Source organism: Oryx dammah, unplaced genomic scaffold (genome assembly GCF_014754425.2).
Source record: "Oryx dammah isolate SB20612 unplaced genomic scaffold, SCBI_Odam_1.1 HiC_scaffold_18, whole genome shotgun sequence".
In the NCBI taxonomy this organism is placed as follows: Eukaryota; Metazoa; Chordata; class Mammalia; order Artiodactyla; family Bovidae; genus Oryx; species Oryx dammah.
Window position 1 is genome coordinate 9,682,286 of NW_024070202.1, and position 14,944 is coordinate 9,697,229.

Consider the following 14,944-nt stretch of genomic DNA (forward strand, 5'->3'; position numbering starts at 1 on the left):
GGGGCATGGTACTAGACAGAAAGGGGCTGGGTAATTTGTGTGTACAAATACACAATTCCAACTTGAAAAAAGTGCTATAAAGAAATAAAAGGAGTTCCAGAAACCTGCACAGGGGCCCTCTTGAGTCTTTCACTGAATACTAGGCAACAGATGCACAGAACAAGACTCCACAAAGCCAGAGAAAGAACAACTATAGAGACCTATCGACTGAACAACTACCACAGTTCCCACAAGATCTGGAAATGTTCAAGTTTCAATCTGCCAAAGCAGATTGAAAGAGAGACCTCACTAGACACTCTGAGCATTTGACAAACCCTAGAAAGACCATGCCTTAGGAAGAAGACTATTCTAAGCCCTGATAAAGGCACTCTGTATCTGCCCTATCAAAGCTGAAAAACAACCCCTTAGTGAAACAGGTGTTAACTATGCTGCTTATCATTAAATCATGACCAGTGTGTGTTTATGCTGCATTAGATACAACAATCTTACTCAACATTTACAGGCAAAATACTAAGAGATCAGGAAGTGAACTAGATGGAAACTTTATGTGGACTCTATTCTTTCTTATCTGGTTATTTTTCAAAACCAAGGCAGAGGCCATGGTTTGCAAATTCCACAGTCTTACAAGCAGACCTTGAATCAATCAATGGACAACAGTGAGCAACTGTGAAACCTATCTCAGTATTTTCAAAAATCCCACAAATGCTCATCAACAGTATTCTCCTAAAAATACTAATTCACATTTACAAGTGTTTGTTGGGGCTAGGCAATGTGCTGAGCTCTTTACATGCATCATCTCATCTTCACAATTGTATGAGATGGAGTTTATATTATTTATGTTTGCAGAAAAGAGAGGCCTGGAGTGGTTTGGTATAATGTACTACATGTGACAGGTGGTAAGACATGGAGGGAGGTCTCTCACCCACAGCTGTAGGATTCCAAAGCCAGGCACTTAAACACTCAACTCATTCCCTAGGTTGAAAGTGAACATCTGGATTCTACTCTCAGACACTCTCAGAATTCCCACACAAAAATTTCCACAAGAACATAGCAATCAGGGAAGTAAATAAAAGTCAGACCTTGCCTGATTTCTTCCTCTCCTGGGCAGCTAGAGCAATCTAGATAGTATGAATTTTCGTTTTGATCTAGGCAGGCGTTAAGGGGTGTGGTAGCATTTTAAAATTTTAAATTATGAGATTTGAATAGCTTTTTCTCTGTTGTAGTACTTTATCAAAAAATGGCAGTTTCCAAAGAAGGCCAAATTTCTTGATATAGTCTGCTCTAACTCTCGTCTATAATTTTCACTCTAAACCAATACTTTTCTTATTGATTCAGCTAATTGTTTAAAGATGCTATAGACATTCTTAAAAATGTAGACTGTGATGAAAGCCTGACTGCTACAAAAACTCACAGAATAGACCTAGGCAAGTCAGAGGATCTTCCCAGGCCACAGTTTCTCTGTCTAGAAAGTGACGATCTTGGACCTCCCTCATTTCCAATGCAGGGGGCGCAAGTTTGATCCCTGGTCGGGGAACTAAGATCCCACATGCTTCAAGATGCACACCCAAAAAAGAAAGTGGGGGTTTTGAAATACACTGGCATTTGCCAAATGACATATCACAGAATAGCTATGCTAAGAGATGCCCCAAGCAAAAGAAAGTCCAGGTCAAACAAACAGGAGAAAAGCTACAAACAGTTGCTCCCATTTAGAGACTGATGACCCATTAGCAGTGAATAATCTGCTTGCAAATTAAAGCCTCAGCAGAGTCTAGCAGTAAAAAGATCTGTTCAACTGTGCTTAATTTTGAATTTCCCAAACCTGTTTGACTCTAAAACCATTTCCCTGGAAAAGTGTCTACAAACATCCCATTGAAGCAATATCCATTTAGTTACTCATAAAACTATTTATTGAGCATCTACTATGTGCTAGACAGCACACTGGGTATTGAGAATACAAAAATAAATATCATCCCTGATTCCCTGGAGTCTAGAGTTTAGTTGAGAGAATAGACAATAAATACGCAAAAAATAAACAAGCATGATCTTGTGTTAAGAAGAGTACTACGAAGGAAATAGTTTTTTACATGTAAAATAAAGAAAAATGGAGCATATTTAAATGGGATAGTGAGGAAAAAGCCACTTTGGCCTTTCTAACATCATTAAATATTATTAGCATCATTTAAGAAGATATTTGAAGAATGAGAAGGAGACTGCATGTGAAGAGAGCTAAGCATCTGTGAAAACCCCAGGGTGTGAAACTGCTTAACAAGTTCAGAGAATCAAACGGCCAGTGAGATGGAAGAGGAGGTCTGACTTCAGGACTGGAGAGACTGGGCATGCAGGGCTTCCGGGTCACAGAAAAGAGCTTGGACTTTATTCTAAACACAATGGAAAGGAGTTTCAACTGGGAAGTCACCTGACAAAATTTTGTTTTGTTTTTTAAAATATGAAAAAATCTGCCTGCAATGCAGGAGATCAGGGCTCACTCCCTGGGTGAGGAAGATCCTCTGGAGAAGGGAATGGCGATCCACTCCAGTATTCTTGCCTGGAGAAGTCCATGGACAGAGAAGCCTGGCGGGCTACATACAGTCCGTGGGGTCGCAACGAGTCGGACACAACTGAGCGACTAACAAAACAAAAAAACATATATATATATATATATTTTTTTTTTTTTTTTTTTAATTTCTTTGGCTGCACCAGGTCTTAGTTGCAGCACGCAGGATCTTTTTGTTGTGGCAATGTGGGATCTAGTTCCCTAACCAGGGATCAAACCTGGGTCCCCTGTATTGGGAGCACAGAATCTTAGCCACTGGACCACCAGAGAAGTCCCAAATTTTATTTGTTTTTTGTTTTCTAAGTTCATTCTGGCTATCCTGTGAAGAAGAGTTTTAAGAGCTAGAAGAATACTTAGGAAGAATTCAGAGAAATTGTATTGGTTTTCAATTGCTGCTAGAATAAACTATCACGGACTTAGTAGGTGAAACAATACAAATTTACTACCCTACAGTTCTCCAGGTCTGATGTCTGACGTGTCTCACTACACTCGTCAGGACTGCATTCTTTTCTGGAGGCTCAAGGGGAGAATCAATTTCTTGCTTTTTCAGGTTGTTGCCAGAATTCAGTTCCCTATAGCTGTAGAGCTGAACTCCCTGTTTTCTTGTCCCTGTAAGCTCAGACATTCTCAGCTTCTAGAAGCCACCCACATTCCTTGGTTTGTGGACTCCTTCCTCTCTCTTCAAAGCCAGCAATGGTGGGTTGAATCTTTCTCATTCTTCAAATCTCTCCTCCTTTTTGTTCCATTACATCTCTCTGACTCAGCCAAGAAATATTCTTTGCCTTTAAGGAAACATGTGATTAGGTTGGGCCCATCCAGATAATCCAGGATAATGTAAATATCTGAAGATCTGTAACCTTAATTACATTGGCAAAGTCCCTTTTGCCATGTGTGGTAACATATTCACAGATTCTGGGCATTAACATGGCACATCTTTGGGGAGATAGGAGGAGAAGTATTATACAGCCTACCACAAACTGCTCTCACTTGGTAGCAGTTCCAAGTGAGAAACAAGATAAATTAGATCAGCGTGGTGGCAATTGGAAAAGGTAGACAGATTTAAGGCATATTTTAGAGTCAGAATTAGTAGACTTGTTGGTGATGTGTTATTTAGGTGGAGGGACTCAGTAGTAAAGAGAAAGGACTCAGTGATAAACAATCTGCCTGCCAAAACTCTTGCACTGGGTTCGATCCCTGGGTTTGGGAAGATCCCCTGAAGTAGGAAATAACAACCCACTCCAGTATCTTGCCTGGGAAATACCATGCACAGAGGAGCCTGGCAGGCTATAGTCCATGGGGTCACAAAGAGTCGGACATGACTGAATGAGCATGCATGCATCAGAGGAGGGAATTGCAGACACACACAAGAGGAGGGAATCAAGGCTAACTCCTAAATTTCTGATCTTTCAGGCTTACAGGCTGAGTGCCAGGGGCTTTCAAAACATAAAGAATATTGGGAGTAAAACCAATTTTAGAGGAAAAATCAATAGTTCTGTTTTCTATGTAATACTAAAGAAACATTAACCAGATCACCTCTGAGATCTCCTACCGTTAACACTTTCAGTTCAGTTCAGTCACTCAGTCATGTCCGACAGACAGGCCAGGCTTCCCTGTCCATCAGCAACTTCCAGAGCTTACTCAAACTCATGTCCACTGTGTTGGTAATGCCATCCAACCATCTCATCCTCTGTCGTCCCCTTCTCCTCCCACCCTCAATTTTTCCCAGCATCAGGGGCTTTTCAAATGAGTCAGTTCTTCACATCAGGTGGCCAAAGTATTGGAGCTTCAGCTTCGGCATCAGTCCTTCCAATGAATATTCAGGACTGATTTCCTTTAGGATGGACTGGTTGAATCTCCTTGCAACCCAAGGGACTCTCAAGAGTCTTCTCCAACATCACAGTTCAAACGCATCCATTCTTCGGTGCTCAGCTTTCTTTATAGTCCAACTCTCGCATGCATACATACATGACTACTGGAAAAACCATAGCTTTGACTAGATGGACCTTTGTTGGCAAAGTGATATCTCTGCCTTTTAATATGCTGACTAGGTTGGTCATAACTTTTCTTCCAAGGAGCAACATCTTTTAATTTCATGGCTGCAGTCACCATCTGCAGTGATTTTGGAGCCCAAAAAAATAAAGTCTGTCACTATTTCCATTGTTTCCCCATCTATTTCCCATGAAGTGATGGGATCAGATGCCATGATCATCGTTTTCTGAATGTTGAGTTTTAAGCCAACTTTTTCACTCTCCTCTTTCACTTTCAGCAAGAGGCTCTTTAGTTCTTTTTCGCTTTAACACCTTAAAAGAGACTAAAAATATCTCTTCTATTCAGGGGTCATGAAGTCTGAATTTTTATAATTATATGTTATTCTTATTATCTTGAGAAAAGAGTGACTTGTTTGTGACTCATCACATTATTCAAAGTGAAGGAACCTTTAGTATGCTAGTTATCTATTCCTGTGTTAAAAAATTGGCCCAAAATTTAGCAACTTGAAACAATATAGTTTCTGTGGGTCAGAAATACAGATGTGTATTAGCTTGGTCCTCTGCTTCATGATCTCTCATGTGACTATAACCAAGATGTTGGTTAGGGCTAGGGTCTCAACTGGTAGCTCAATGGGGGAAGGATTCAATTTCAAGCTTATTTACATGGCTATTGGCAGGAATAATTGTTGCAGTACTGACGGCCTCAATTCCTTACTGACTGTTGACCAGAAGCAACCCCCAGTTCCTGGCCACGTGGGCCTCTTCACCGCTGCAATTTATTTCATCAAAGCTGCCAAGAGAGAGAAAGTCTGCCAGGAATCCACAATCTTCTCTAGCTTAATCACAGAAACAACATCCCCTCAAAACTGCCATATTCTATGATTTAGAAACAAAGGTAGAGAAATACCCGGAAGCAGGGATCACTGGAGTCCATCATAGAGACAAATGGACCACACTCGGGAATTGAAGAAACCAAAGCAGGAAAAAAGAAAAACTGAAAAGGTAATCTTCATCTTCTCAGTTTTTTTAGGACAGTAGTCCTAAACAGTATCCCTCAGCCAGTAAACTGCTCCCGGGAGAGCTGATTAGGAAACTAGTCAAGAGGTAGAAAAGGACAATCCAAGAAGGACTGCAAGTCTGTTTGGCAATAACTTCTAAAGATTATAGCAGAGGGAAAAGAAAATTAAGATAAGTCATTTTAAAGTATTTTAATTCAAAATTAGAAAAAGAAGACTTCTGGCAGAATTGGAACAAAAATATAAGAAGAAAAGGACAACATATTTTGGAAAACAGACTAGTCAATTCTCAGCAGTAACAGTGAAAAATGTTAAGTAATTGCTAATGGGCATTTCCTAAAAATAGAATGCTTCCAAATTCTGTCATCTTGTACATTATCCTCCACATTGACTCTTTTTAATCTAAAAAGAGATTTATTGCATTTCATGCAGTTTGAAATCCATGCAGCAAAGGAGACTATCACAAATTTCAATGTATTTAAAAATAAAGTTAAAAATGAGGGGCATGGGGAAGAGGGAAAATGCACAAAGTTCTAGTCTCCTTGGGTCCCTGGAAGAGAAGGGTTTGGGAATGAAACCATCCACTCTCCATGGCAAATGAGTCTCTTAAATGCAAGGAATGTTCCCACAGCGTCTGAATGCAAACCCACGGAGCTCTGGGGCAGGACCAGGAACCCGGGGAGAGGAGCACTAGTGGAAAGGAAGCTACACACATCTCCTAATTTTACCTGAGGGCAGAACAAGGCGGTGAATCCTGAGGCAACAGCTGTTCTAAGAGTCAGGAGATTACACATAGCCCCGAGGAGATCTACTCCTAAAAGAAGTGGCGGTAAGAACCAAAAAAAGAAAAATAAAAGAAATATTTCTTCAGCCAGAGTCTCTGAGAAAATGTCATAAATATGCTATTCAATATTTTCATATCATAGCATTGGACACACAGCTCAACACAGTGAAATATTGATTACCTGGAGGAAAAAAAAACGGAAAGAAGGAAATAAAAAATATTGCATCTTCCATCTTTCTGTTGGAAAATCTCAGCCCCCAAGCACGGGACCTAGTATACCAGAGACCTAGCCTGCAGGAGGCACTGAGGTCCCACAGGGTCCTGTGTGGAGGGAGGCAGTGCCCACCATCTGAGGCTAAATGGCACAAAATTGTGTTGGGTGTCCTTGGCCTTGCCAGCTCAGGCCCTCCATCACGGGTCATCTGGGGGCTCTGCCTGCCAGAGCACTGGACGGCTGACTGGATGAACACCAGCTAGGGGAGTTCCTGGCCAGGAGGCATGGTGACTCACTGGATCTGGTAGAGCTGTTTCAAGGGGTGAGGAGAGAGTGAGGTCACCCTGGGGAGAGAGGCATGCAGCTTCCTATAGGCCTTGGAGTTGGCTGGGGCCCCGGATAACCCAACCTACACCCACTGCAAGGCAACAGAGGGAGGAGGGGAAGTGGAGCTCTGCTGGGGCTGGGAGCAACCAACACAGGAGGCAACTGCGGTGTGTGTAGGGAGAGGGGGTGTGTGGTGAGCGGGGAAGAGGTGCGTGGGTGTTGCATTTCCAGGTCTCTGGAACTTCCTGGCTTCCACTTCTCTGGAGGCTGTGTCTCCAGTTGGCTCTGAGCCTCAAGCTTGCTGTACGCTGTTCCTCTGTCCATCCGTGAAGTGGCTGAACTGTTGCTCTTGCTGGCCCTCCCTCTGCGTGATCTGTGAGCACTGGTGGCATGCGTATGGGTCTGTCCCTGCACCACATGGGGTGCCTAAGGGGCCCCTTCCAGGCTGGGCTAAGCGAGTACACTGCAGCCGGCTGCCAGGCGGGGGCACCGGGATCTGCTGGATCTTGCCTGTGTTCCGGATGCGTCACCTGCATGGTCCATTCAGTGCCGCTCTGGGCCTGCTGGGCTTGACCGTGTGGATGGGCCTGGACCTGCTGACCTTCTTCAGCCTGCATGGTCACAGGTGTGGTCTGGCCCTGCTGAGGCTGTGCAACAATGATCTGCCCAGGCTTGATGGTGATTGTGGAGCTGGTGGTCTGCTGGCCTTGCTGCTGCCCCCGGACTTGATCGGCAGTGGGCTGCTGAGCCAACCTGAAGCAGTCCTGGACGGGCTCAGCAAGAGTCACACACCAGCGCAGCTCCTCCTGACACTTTGCTGGTTTCCACTCATCTCTCGGAACAACATCAGTGAGAAAGTCAAACTCATCACATTTTGTAATTGCCATGGCAATGTCATGCCTCTGAAGAGTCTGGCGCTGGTTCTCCTCTGTGTGGATCCAGGCCCCAAGAGTCAACTCTGTGACAAAAATCTGGGCTTCCTTGGCAAACAACACAGGGGCTTCTGCACTGATCATCTTCACATCCGGCCAGTTTCATAATCTTCTTAATACGAGCCAGTGGGAGTTTCTGTACTCAGAAACCTTTCGCTGTTAAATTCCAGATTTCTCCCGTGACATGAGGCCAGAAGGAATACAGAGTTTGCTGGGCACCACTGCTGCTTGCACCACCAAATCCTCATCCTGGGGACATTCTGACAAACGCCTCGAATGGGAAGTCCAGGGACCAGCAGGAGGCCTCAGCACTTGGGCACCAGGGCGGGGCAGAGGGCGGGGCACTATGGCAGGGATGGTTGGGGGGGCATGCATCACTGAGAACCGAGAACCAAGAGAGCGAGAACCGGGGGTGGGGCGGGGATGCGTGCATCATAGATAACCGAGAACCAAGAGCGCCAGAAGCCGGGCTACAAACAAGGGGGTGCCCGTGCTGTTTGCACCACGTCCCCCCTATACCCTCCCCCTCCCTTGGCGCCTTCCACAGTGATTCTTTTAAGTTGAAATAAGGGCAAGGACCACTTTTCTGGTCTTCTCAAGAGGCATCTGTGACTATGATCATATGAGCATACTATGACTTTTCCTTTCTTTAGCTTTAGGCTTATTTAAGTGCTGCTTTATTGCACAAAAATCCTTATCAGTTTTAAAAAGCAAATGTTAAAGACACAAATCTAAAAATAATATACCAATTGGTTCATTAATTATAACAAATGCATCATATTAATGTAAGATGCTAATAATCATGCAAACTGGGTGTGGGTAGGGTATATGGAAACTTTCTTTAGTATCTTTATAATTTTTATGTAAATCTAAATGTGTTTTTAAAAATAATGTTTACTGGAGTGGGGTGCCATTGCCTTCTCCTATATAAAACACACACACACACAAATCCCAAGGTACATGTTGGGATTGAAAAGTAAACTGGAAATTTTTTTTTAATGAATAAAATAGACTCTCTGGTTTCTTTTTTTATATTGGCAAAGACTCTTCATTGCTCTGAAATAGGCCCCCAGCAGGAACTTGATATCCCAGTCACTCCTACTCAAAGGCTTCACCAGTAGCAGGACCCTTCCTGGACAGAATCAGACTCAGTTTCTAATATCTGAAAATGCATCCTCTGTTTAAAAAAAAAAAAAATCAGTATAACTCTTCATTCCCTAAGCTAGCAATCTGGAATAATACCTGAGGGGAACTTTCCTGGAAAAATACCCAAGGGATGGCACAAGCTGTTATGCACAGAGCTGTTGCTCCCTGTGTTATTTACAGCATTGGAAAAATTAGAAGTCACTAAGTGTTTAAAGACAGCAACATGATTAACTGTCTTAAGGACAGTCTAAACACTGAAATACTATATAGCCATTAAATGATTATTATGAAGATTATGTTACCTGAGGGAAAGAGTTTACATTTATTACATAAGATGGATTTTTTTAAATCAAAACACAAAAATATGTATAGTATTGAAATATGTTGGGCCTTGGGACCCTTTGCTGCAGTGCTTGCACCTGGACAAACATCCCCTTGGGCAGCAGAATACAAAGAAACTACATAAGGGACCAAAAATAACTGCATGCACAGTTGGGGCATATTATAAACAATAAGAGACAAAAAGGACAAAAGCCAACTGCTACTACTGAGGCGCTGGGAGCAAAAAGAGGGTCCTACATGTGATCCCTGCACAGGGCACCTCCCAAAGGGTAGGCCGATCACCTAACCCACCCCTCCAGCCCAACCCACAGCTCTGCCTCTACCCTCACCCCATTTAAGGAACCAGCTTGCCCCTACCTCAGGGAGCGAGCAAGAGAGCCTGCTCCTCGTTCTCCCTCGTGGAGCAGCCAGGGATCCCAGGAAAGTCTTGTCTGAATTCCTCAACTGGCCTCCCATCAACTTTTGTTGATTAAAGAGTTCAAGAAACCCAGTTGGTATCAGAATGCAAATGTAATTTTTGTTTGTCACCAGAGTCCAGCTTATTAATCTTATAAATAACACCCCCTCCTTTAGGATGTCTCTCATTTACAAACATCTATTACCAAACCAGGCAGCATTCTTTTTCATCATGTACCAATTTTGAAAGCAAATTCCTGACACAGAATTACAGTAAATGCTGTGAGTAACAGACAGTGCAACCTGACCCACATCAGATATTTGAGTCATTTTCTGGCAGGCAAACTGTTAGTAAGTAAGGCAAGCAGGTCCTCCTTCCCCACAGCAACATGTTTACATGTATACGTGCAGCTGACTCACAATATTGTATAGAAGAAACTAACACAATATTGCAAAGCAATTACCGTCTAGTTAAAAATAAAAGTAAAAAGGGAAAGAAGAACCAAGAGAAAGTGAAGCTTGTTAAAACTGAAAAAGCAAGCAAACAAGCAAACCTGTGCTTCTTTTCCCAAGTCTTGCTCTGAGACTGAGGGAACAGTCTTTATTCAATCATCCATTCAGCAAACACTTACTGAATATCTACTGTGCTTAGCTGCTCAGTCGTGTCCAACTCTTTGTGACCCCGTGGACTGTAGCCCGCCAGGCTACAAACAAATCCTCTGTCCATGGGATTCTCCAGGCAAGAATACTGGAGTGGGTTGCCATGCCCTCCTTCAAGGGATCTTCCCGACCCAGGGATCGAACCCAGGTCTCCTGTATTGCAGGCAGATTCTTTACCAGCTGAGCCACCAGGGAAGCCCAAGAATGTTGAAGTGGGTAGCCTACCCTTCTCCAAGGGATCTTCCTGACCCAAGAATCAAAACCAGGGTCTCCTGCATTGCAGGCAGATTCTTTACCAGCTGAGCCACCTGGAAAGCCCGAATATCTAAGTGCTACAAAATATACTCTGCAAAATGCTGATGATCCAATGGTAAGCAAAATGGACATGACTCTTGCCTTCATGGAATTTACAGTCTAGTGTGAAATATAAATGATCCCACCAAAATGTATAGTAGAAAATTGTGTTCCTACTATGAAAGAAAATACAGAGGACTATGAAAGAATATTATTAGAGGACTTTATATGGAGAACCATTTTTGCTCAAGGATATGGCACATATTAAGCACTATCATTGTAGGCTATTTGTTAACTTGAAACTATTGAGGACAATGTGAGGCTTAAATGTTCGTTCATCTCATTCACAGAGATTTACAATCACATCTTGCTGAGGGTTTCCAAGTACAGAACCATGCACTTTCCTAACTTCTAACTTCTCAGGTTTCCTGTAAGTTCATTAAATGCTCCAGATTCTCATCAGGAACATTCTCATCTCACTTTTTCTAGAGTTGACCTCACTAAATGTGAGGATTTCCCTGCCCATACAGGTCTATATTCTTTATTTTTTTACCACACCTACAAACTGAGAAAGGGAGAAAGGTATAATGGCTGCAAATATACAGTGTGCAGAACCTTTACAGCTGGTCTACCTGGCATCTACACCCCCTCCTTTCTCTGGAATGACTTTAAAATTCATTTGGGGATTTATCCCTTTCCCGCTCTCAGCTGGATGGGACAGTCTTCCCAGCTCCACAGGTGAAATACACAACTCGACCCAGAGTCATCATTCAGGGCCAAATATGTGACATTAGCCAGTTCACTAGAAGCATATCTCAGGCCCTGTGCTAAGAACAGTGGGATTACCTCCTAAGGTCATCAATAACAGGTACCCAAGTGACTTAGAAGAAAAGTTACCACCTTGAGTTTTGTGTATTCACCTGAATAGTCAGGGAACTTTCACCTATTTTATTTAGGTTTTCATTTATTCAAATTCCATCCAGAAGCTAAATACAATAGGAAATTGATAAGCATTAAGTTTTACTCCAAAGGAGTAGGATCATTCAGATTTACTTCAGTTAAAGTAAGCAACCCTTAAACAAAGCTAGTCTTCATTTAAAAGAGAAATAAAACCAAATAAACCAAAGGAAAAACAGTGGGATAAACACTCTTGCTCTATTGCCCTGGTTTTGAAGCTAGAAGGGGATTTACCCATGAACTTCTGACATCCATCTTGTAATTACAAAGAGAAGACCTATTTAAGAACAGACTGAAGACACACACACACACAACTACCCTGAGAAATGGAGAAAGGAGAAACAGACCCTGATAATACTTTGAGCCCCAAACTCTAGGCCAGTTTTCCCATGCACATCCCACATCTGGTCCCCGGCAAACACTCTCAGTATTCTTTGTCCAACATACACTGGAATGAGAGTCAATCAACATAGCCACTTCTCCTTCATTCCTGCAATTAGAGCATCTAATAGGCTGGTCTCTGCCTTTCAGATTTTTCCATGTAATCGCCTACACTAGTCCACAATGTTCCCTTAACAACAGGGGACACATATGAAGTTCTCCATGCCATTTCTTAAATCTCTTTCTTCTGACCTGAGATGAAGAAGAAAGCACCCTCCCAATCCGCCTCCTTGGAGCTAGGACTCACCACGATGCTCTCCAAAAAAACTCCTTACAAATCTTGAAACCTCCTCTACTGTCTCAAATTTTTCATGATCTTTATGTGGGCAAGGAATTTAAGAATCATGTAACAGGGAGAGAGGCTCCAGAGGGAAAGGATACATATATAGTTATAACTGATTCATGTTGTTGTACAGCAGAAACCAACACAACACTGTAAAGCAGTTATCCTCCAATCAAAAAAGTAAAAACTAACAATCATGTAACCAGTTCTCAGTTTACTCCTTTTGAAATCCTGCATAGGAATCACCTCCTCCTTTAGAACACAGCATTAATTGGATCTTTGGATCTTGGATGAAACATTCATTTTAACATGGTTATGTGTGTGAACATTACCCACCAGATATTTTACAAGGGAAAAACACTGAAAATTGCTTCAGTGTTTTCACATCTCCTTATAGAGCCCAAAATGAGAAGTCTGACCCTGAGATAATCATGGACAAAAACCAAGTTCATAATTTCCGTATTCAGGGCACTTTGAAGGGTTTAGTGGAAAGCAATCAAGATGACTAAGGAGTATAAAAATTAAGGATAAAGGAATTTTGGTTTCCTGAAAGTAAGTATCTAACCGTAATCCTTACTTACAAGAATGTCTACATTCCTGTCTACACTACTCCAGGGGAGAGTGTCAGGCTAGTTTATCTAAACTCATAACAAGTTTCACTTGGCTATAACAAAACAAATGAACCTAAATCCTGACAGAAAGGTTATTAAATATTTTAATGGGTTACCAATAGAGGCCATGGGTCCTTCTTTGGAGTTATTTTTAGAAACAGAAAATCGTCTCTTTAAGATAACCTAGCAGAAGTCTTGCTCTAAAATAGAATGTGATCTCGTTAACATTCTGTGAATCTTTTGCGTGTATGGCCATTGCTGATTCTCCTACTCTAGTTTCTTTGGTCTTCTATTGGTGACCTTTCCTCTAATCTCTTTTATCTTGGGTATTGATACCTCCTGTTTCTCAACATCCTACACAAGGCAGAGTTTCTGGTTAGCTTCCCACACTGTCTTAGTTTAGAATGAAAAGTGAAGACAAATTCTCCATCCATAACTGAACATAACACTATGCCTAATTTCTGGTTTTGAAGCCTTGAGATGTTTTCTCATTTATGCCACCCACAGAATTTCCTTCTAATTCTGAACGTGGTTTTAATAGCCTATAGAATTCTGTCGTTCGAGAGGAAGCCTTCAAAGGTTTTGAGATTTTGCCAGTTACTGGAAGGGTTTTATTGGCTGCAAGTTATGATTGAAATTATTTACTCGCTATTCGGTTTAATATGTTTAGAGACATTTCTAAATAGGCTGCCTCAGGCTTTTCAGTGATATCTAGAATAATGATGTAAAAACTGTACAACAGTGTGGGAAATAAAAGATAAGTTTAGAGGAAAATAGCTTAAGTCCCCAAAGAAAAGCCACTCCAGTGTTCTTGCCTGGAGAATTCCACGGACAGAGGAGCCTGGCAGGCTACAGTCCATGGGGCTGCAGAGCCGGACACGACTGGAGTGACTCAGCAAGCACGCACACGCCCCAAAGAATCCTTTAAGGAGCACATCTATGTTTCTGTCACACTCCGACTCCTCCTGTCTTTCAATCTTAGTATCCAGTATCTATTATCCCTGCATAAGGAGCTTCCAAGTAGGTGAGGAATTTCGGCACCCACGTGTATGAATGTGTGTGTGTGTGTGTGTGTATGCGTGCAGCATTTGCATATACACACAACAGACCTAAGAGTTGGTAGTACATAAGACATATCATATGTCCTCCAGACCCCAATGAAGATGAAAAATATATTTCTGAGAAGAAGACTGATAATTTGCATATAGATAGATACTGATACAGCCAACTCCCTGCTTCCTATTTCTTTCATCATTCTGAACCCCTGCAGCAAAGGTACGCCCAGCACCACACATTATTTTTTCTCCATAGTAGAAATTATGAGTTTGCACATGTGAAAACAAAGGATATCCTGAGTTCACATGTAAAAAACCTTTGTGAGAAGAAAAATGCAGTATTCATCACTGTCTTCAACAGAACAAAAAAGATCAAATAAGAGAGGATATTTTTTAAAAAAAATTGATAAAGCATTGATTGAGAACATTAAATGATCCAACCTAATATTTCTGCAAGATCTAATTGACAGACATCATTCCATTGAAAAGAAAAGAGACTTCGTTTTATAATCCCTCTTCCTCAGTAAGGTTGGTTTCCATAGCCACAGGCTTGTCAGCCAGCTGGCTTGGTTAATGATGACCCTGGGGAGCCAACAATATGGCCTCCATTTCCCCATCTCTATTTGCAAACCACAGCCAAACTGGTTCTAGAAGTTGTCTGAGAAGGAGGCTGTGTCCCCAAAGAGGCTAATACTGTCTGATCAGCAACATCCTCAGTAAAAAACAGAGACAGCAATTATTGCTTTGTCTACAGTCCGGTATCCTCTTAGGGAGCAGCAATGGTGTCATGGAATTCCCCTCAGTCTGAGGAGAAGAGCAAACAAATCCATCACCCTATCAGACAACTTGGATGCTTTTTCATGAAAACCCAGAGGTCCCAGGGTTTCTTTCTGAACCTCAGCTGCTTTATCTATAAACAGAGATGTTTGCTTGGTCTTTTCTGT

At 42.2% G+C, this 14,944-nt stretch overlaps 2 pseudogenes; one reads left to right on the forward strand and one right to left on the reverse strand.

The window, feature by feature from the left end:
* Positions 1 to 6,366: 6,366 nt before the first annotated feature.
* On the reverse strand, positions 6,367 to 8,074 carry LOC120878266 (annotated as a pseudogene).
* A 3,166-nt stretch (positions 8,075 to 11,240) lies between these two features.
* The window catches only part of LOC120878267, a 49,503-nt pseudogene continuing 45,799 nt past the window's right edge, over positions 11,241 to 14,944 (forward strand).